Consider the following 6,919-nt stretch of genomic DNA (forward strand, 5'->3'; position numbering starts at 1 on the left):
TTCTAGCATAAATATGTTCCATGAAAAAGATGAGGGTCCTCAGTCACCCCGTCTCGCGTTCGTTCTCTCTCTCTCTCTCTCTCTCTCTCTCTCTCTCTCTCTCTCTCTCTCTCTCTCTTTCTCTGTCCTTTCTTTTTCTCTTTCTCTTTTCTTTTTCTTTTTCTCTTTCTCTTTTCTTTTTCTTTTTCTTTTAGGCTTATTGTAATATCATCAAATAGATCCATTTTTCTTCTACTCAGATTCTTTTGTGTCTTGTGTCTTATTTAATAGGACACTGATTTGATCTCAAGATTATTCATGTATTCACATCTGTTCACTCGAAGAACATAATTCTTATTTTGCACCAAGGTCAGAAATGCACTAAGTACTGTGTATGTGTGTGTGTGTGTGTGTAGTATGTGATAATGATCTAATTATATCCTAGTCAAAAGTATGAATTGTCCCAATGAAATGTGCTGTTCATTCGCTTGCCAAGTTAATTTGAAATTCTGTTTTAATCTTAAGCTAAACAAAGTGTGAGTGTGTGTGTTTCTGGATTTGTCTTACTCTATTAACTCAGAGCCTTGCTATCCATCCTGTTTTAGTTATTATTTTCCAGTGTCATGTGCTGCCAGACAGAAGAAATTCCCAGGTTTCTGTTTTCCTTAACTTGAGAGTCTTCTTACACAGACTTATAATAAGCAGATTTAGTGGGAGATCAGCTTGTTGAGAGCAAATTCCCTATTTGGATTTACCAGTAGGACCAGTTACCACCTGCCTCCCACACCCCACCTCTCTCCTTTGCTTGCTATACCAAAGATGGTTTCCACTTTTCTGACCTGTAAATATGCAAGTGATACTTTATAAAATATTAATAAAATCGGTGTGTTAAATTCATTATAAATTAAAATTTTCTTTTGCACTTTTCCTTAGTTTAAAATTTTGCTAGTATCACGAACAACCAGTTACTTCTAAATCATTTTCCTTAATGTAAAAGACAAATGCATAAATCTCCTTTTCTCTAAATTTTAGTTATTTCAGAAAGCACTGTATTGAAATCAGGCCAAAAGTTAAAATGGATAATGTGTTATTCAAAATAAATTTTTTTCCAGATATAAATTTAAGTGTGTGCCTTACTTGGAGCCCCAAATAACTTAAAAATAGCCTTTTCTTTCTTAAATGATGTCATTAAAAGCTCTGTTTTTATCAACAAGCCAGACAATTCAACATGGCAGGCAGTATTATAGAAGAAAAATAAGGTATATGTATTTTTTACTAAGGTCTAAATATTATGCACAATGATTGCCGTTCACTTTTAAGAGAGATGGATGATATTTAGACATAATTCTGGTCCAGTGGAGAAATGTCAACAAACAAACAAACAAAATCCAAATTGGATTCTATATTTTTAAATGAGCTTTGCAAATTGTAGTAGGTTTATGTAAATGAATAATTCTGTATGGCCAAAACATACTATTTTATAGTCCACATTTATGCCGTCCCTCTTTGTCTTAAAGCTTTCACATATATAACATCCTTATTTATAGCTAATCACACACTCATCAAATGTATCAGCAGGCTTTGAGGACCTGCACAAAACATTTAAAAAGTAATTAGGAGGTCATCCAAGACTAGTCAGTTCATTAACAAATCCAGAATGTTTCTATGGGTCTCGTTATAATTGTTAGGTACCTCTTTCCTGGGAACGAGTCAGCTCTTTCTACAGGTATGAATCAACTTAATTTATAAAATACCACAGGAACATGAATACAAGCAAATGAAGCTTACCCTACCTACTTCCTTCGTATTTGTACATTTTTTTTTGGATGTTGTCGTTTTGTGATTTGTGCATTCATAAATAGATAACCAAGCAGTCCCGTGATTACTCATTTTAAAATCTGAACGCCAAAGTACCCAAATGATGGATTAATACCCAAATCTCTTCCATGGCATTGATTGCAATAGTAGTTGCTGGCTTAAACAAAATGAATTGCTGCAATGTTTTTGGTATGAAACAATTATTTTTCTTAGGAAAAGATAGTTATTAATAGAATAGCAATAGCTTCTCTGTCACATGTCATTTGTATCCCATCACCAAACATGACCTCAAATGAGTCACAATACAAGAGAGATGTATAAAATACATCTATAACATGTGTGGTTCTGTGATAACCTCTACAATGGAATGCAGTAATTTCTGGGTTCTGCTGTTGCTGTAATGTCAGGTCAGCATTTAAAAATCAGTGTGTCATTCAGTTCTTTAAGATCCTGAACTCACGAGCAAAGTCAAGTTTAAAATCAGATAAAACTGATGTTGTCTAAAATTCTCATGCAAAGTCTAGAGAGACGGCTCAGCAGTGTAAAGCACTGGCTATTCTTCCAGGGGACCCAGGTTCAATTCCCAGCACTCATATGGTGGCTCACAACGATCTAATGTATAACTTTGCTCTCAGAGATTTGACCCCCTCATCTGGCCTCCAAGGGCACTGCAGGTTCCTGCATACCTATACTCGTAGACAAAAGCACCCACACACATAAAAAAGAATTTAAAGATTAAAATATTTGAGAGAATCCTCATGTAAAAAATATTATTTGGGGGAAAATGCTAAGTGAATAGTGAAATTTAAAATTAGGGTCATTTCGACTATTTATAGGGCATGCTTTTGTATTTAGAAACCATGTATTTCATTAGAGTGTTTATTTAGAATTTAATTAAAACACACGTATGTTTCTTTTGAACTGGTTTACATCCATGACCTTCATCAGCTCTGGAGAAGCAATCCCCATCTGGGGGAAATCACTACCTATGTTTGCTTCCGATGCTGAGGCTGCCCTAGGATTCCTGCTGCATTGTGGGGTGGGAGGTTGGGGGGTATCAGGGTAGTGTTCACTCAGGATCAGAGGGGAAAACCTCTCTAGGATAAATGTATGAATTTGTTTCTCTATTGATCAAATTAATTGGATGGTTTCCAAATCTTCACCTTACCAAGTGTTTTATTGACATAACCTTTGGCCAAGAAACATATAGATTTCAAAATGACTTTTCCTATAGACAGAAAATCAATTTGGTTATGTTACTAAGTCTAACTGAGCAAAAGAGTCGGCTGAGTAAGTGTATTGTCATTCATGCAGGTGTGGGGCAGGGAAGTAGGCGGCAGAGTAGAAGAAGCAGAGTTTGGATGCTGTTAGCCTTTGATGGAAAAGCATGAAAGCCCAAGAATCAACTTGGAAAATTTGAGTTCATACAGGAATGTTGTATGATAAAAATAGAATCCCCTTGAGACCATCGTTCATTTTTATACAATTCCACAATCTGTAGGATAAAATGGCCTGAATTCAATGAAACATTTTCTTCAAAAGACCTTTTCAAACAGGGTGCGTGTCTGGAATCCCAGCACGAGAAGATCTATTTTATTTTCATTTTTGGTATGTAAGAGTGTTTTGCCCATATGTGTGTGTATGTGCATGTGAACCTCCTATTTGAAGGTGTCAGGAGAGTGTGTTAGAAACTAGAGTTACAGACAGTTAGAAACTTCCCTTGAAAAATGGAAGCAGAGAAATCTGAAGGGCAAGGACATCCTTGACTCTATAGTGAGTTTAAAAATACCTTGTTTGATGTAAGGCCCAATTTTTTTTAAAGACTAAGTTGTCATTAGAAGACTATATCAAATCTACGAATCTGTCCTGACACCTTGAAGATGTCTCTGGGTGGTAATTACAAGCCAGGACTACTCCTGGGCTGGACTCTCAGCTTTACCTCTGTACTCTTTACTATCCTCCCCCACACCTCAGTTCCCTCTTCTTTAATATTAGGAAAATAAAGGTGCTTCCCTTAAATGGATGTTGTGAGAAGGAAGAAGGTAACACACAGAAAGGCAGTCAGCACAGACATGAGCACTTGGAGAAGGAAGTGGTCAATAGGTTTCAGTGATCATCGTTTTCATGGTGAAATATCAATCCTAGCCTTCATTTACCTAATGTTAAATTATCATAACATCCCACAAACTACCTTCTAGGAAACAATTTCAATTGCAAACATTCATCATATTTGAGCCATTCTTTTCACAATGTTAGAACACTGTTTGTTAGAATGATTGAACCGACTTGATCATGCATGAAGTGCACATGTGTAAACATCTCCATGTGAGGGCGGAGGGAAATGCAACCACACAAATAAACCAACAGACTTTTCAATTAAACTTAGATCATTCCTGCCTTGAAATTACAGTGTGCACAGATGATATCCATTAAGTAAGAACTGAACCAAAGGTTTAATGGTAATTCAAATCTTTAAAGCCTTGCTAGAATGATTTAATGAAGTATACACATTCCCTTGGAGAATGTGATACAACTACACTCCATTGGAATAAAAACTGTATACTACACAAGCAGCAATCTGCGTCTAGTTTTCGAAGACTTGCTTCTTGGGGTAATTTGTATATACATACCTGCAGTCCATTATCTACACAGTTAGGTCAGTGTGACTATTTATTTGAAAGCTTGACTGATTAACCGCTGTAACACTAGAGCCAAATTGGTGCTTTTCAACCTCCTGTCTCCTAGAAATATTAAGCATCTTTATTAGGAGACCTAGTAGTTCAGATTATTACGCAATTATTTTTAAATGACCTATGCAAAATATAATATAGGCTGTTTTCTACCTTGTGGTGTTATTTTATGTAATTAAGTTATCATGCGTTCAGTTCTCAACTGAGAAATGAAAGCATATCCACACTGTAACAGATAGCCAAACTGTCTCAAATTGAGTCTGCAAGTGGGGACAGACACATTAATATGTGTACATTTTTATTAGAGCAGAAGTGAATCCAAAATACAATCTCTTGAGTTCAATTATGAAGCCCATATGCTTGAGTGAATGCATGGCAAAAATGTGCAACTTCATTCCACGTTAGAGACACTACAGATTTCTGCTTTGATTCAGAAACCACTCAGATTGCTAATGTGGCATACACAGCTAAAAGGCTAATATCATTGCTGTGTGGAGTAATATAAATGGGTGAGCAGAAACAGCTATACTTTTTATGCTTTAAAAACATGGCCTTTAAATCCAAGGGTATATGCATGTAGAGGATAAAGCTTTTAATAACAAGGAATGTTTATATCAGAATGCCTCCTGGATAATGACAGTAAAGAAAAAAAAAAAAACATTTAAAGCAACTTTGGAATTTAAGAAGCTACAACTTAACGGTAATGCTATTTGTAAACTCACCTATGCAGTCATGATGAAGAGTTCCTGGGAGGAACATCTCTAGCTGGGTAGGGTCTTTAGAAATATGAGACCAGCCTCAAGTATCTACAAAGAGATGGAACAAAGTCCACACCATCTTTGGAGTTGGGAACTTGGAATATTTGGTGATGAATCAAGATATATCAAGATGAAAACGCATTTTGATTGTAAACCAGTGGCAGGTGCAGAACTCATTCCAAGTGAATAATTCATGCTTAAAGATGCGAAACCAGCAGTGCTGCTATGTATAGTCTCTTTGAAAGAACACAAAACTTCATAGTGCTGTTAAAGGAAGCTAATATCACAGAATAACCAAGTAGCACTTGAAGCTTGCCCAGTTCAAGTTCCTGCTCAATTTACTTGACTTTGGAACCTGAACCAGTTAAAAATCTCATTTGCTCCTGCCAAAAGTAGACTCATTACTTAGCAGAAACTTTGAACCTTGGTGATATATGCAAATTCTTGTAAACTAATTAACATGTTGCTTTTTATTTTTTTTAACATGGCAAGTATTGTTCTATATGCTTTCTGTGTCTATTCAAGATGTTGGCGGGTAGCATTTCAGGGGCATCATGGTCCCCACATTCTATTGTTCACCATTCTGTTTAAACTTTTAAGTTTCTATATGTGCAGAACATGTGGTTTTTCTTTTAATCAACTCGATGCAAAAATAGTTATGGGATTAAAAATAAGTATGTGTATATGACTACATAAGACATAGAGTCACCTGGGAAGAGGGAATCTCATGTGAGGAGTTGCTTCCACAAGATTATCCTGTAAGTATGTCTGTGGGATGTTGTTGTTGTTGTTGTTGTTGCTAATGATTGATGAGAGAGAGAGGGTCTAGCTCATTGAAGCAGTGCCATCCTTGGGCAGGTGGTCCAAGCGCATATAAGAAGCAGACTGAGCAAACCATGGAAGGCAAGCCAGTAATTGCCATTACCTCATGGTCTCTGCTCCAGTTCCTATCTCCAGGTCCCTGCCTTATCTTCTCTCTATGATGGACTATACCTTAAAGATGAAACAAACCCTTTCTTATGTTAGTTGGTTTTGGTCACAGTGTTTATCATAGCAACAGAAAGCACAGTTGAGTATAACACTCTAAACATCACTACTTTTAAATCTGATCGCTTCTGAAATTACCTGTCTCCTAAACAATAGAGGAATGACATCGTAAAAGGTTGCCACGATAAGATGAAAGCAGATTATCGACCATCAGAATGGGCAAGATAAAATTATTGCTGATATTGACGAGAATTTTGTTTTCCTGAGGGTGGCATGGCCAGAAAGCACAGGGAGAGAACAAACAAAGAAGGAGAAGTGCTGTGGTGTGGCAGGTATCAGCGATGCTCCGGAACTATGTGACAAAAGGAGCTGGCATTCAGACTGGGGGGCAGATGGGGGAGGGGAATGAGAGGCCTATGGACTTTTCTTTTTTAATTGAGGCTACTTTGCCTGATGAGGGGGATTCTCTGGTAAAAAGAAAGAGGCTGGCAATTTGGGCTGCGTGGGGTAACTGAGTGTGGCAACATCCTCCAGGACAATAATTCCTGATCACCTTCTTGATATTCCCATCCCAAACCACATGGCAGAAATAATGGTATACGAGTTCTACCAAGAAAAGGAGGAGGAGGAAGATGAGAAGGAAGAAGAGGAAGAGGAAGAGGAGGAGGAGGAAGAGGAGGAGGAGGA

The sequence above is a fragment of the Mus pahari genome, chromosome 15 (assembly GCF_900095145.1).
Source record: "Mus pahari chromosome 15, PAHARI_EIJ_v1.1, whole genome shotgun sequence".
In the NCBI taxonomy this organism is placed as follows: domain Eukaryota; kingdom Metazoa; phylum Chordata; class Mammalia; order Rodentia; family Muridae; genus Mus; species Mus pahari.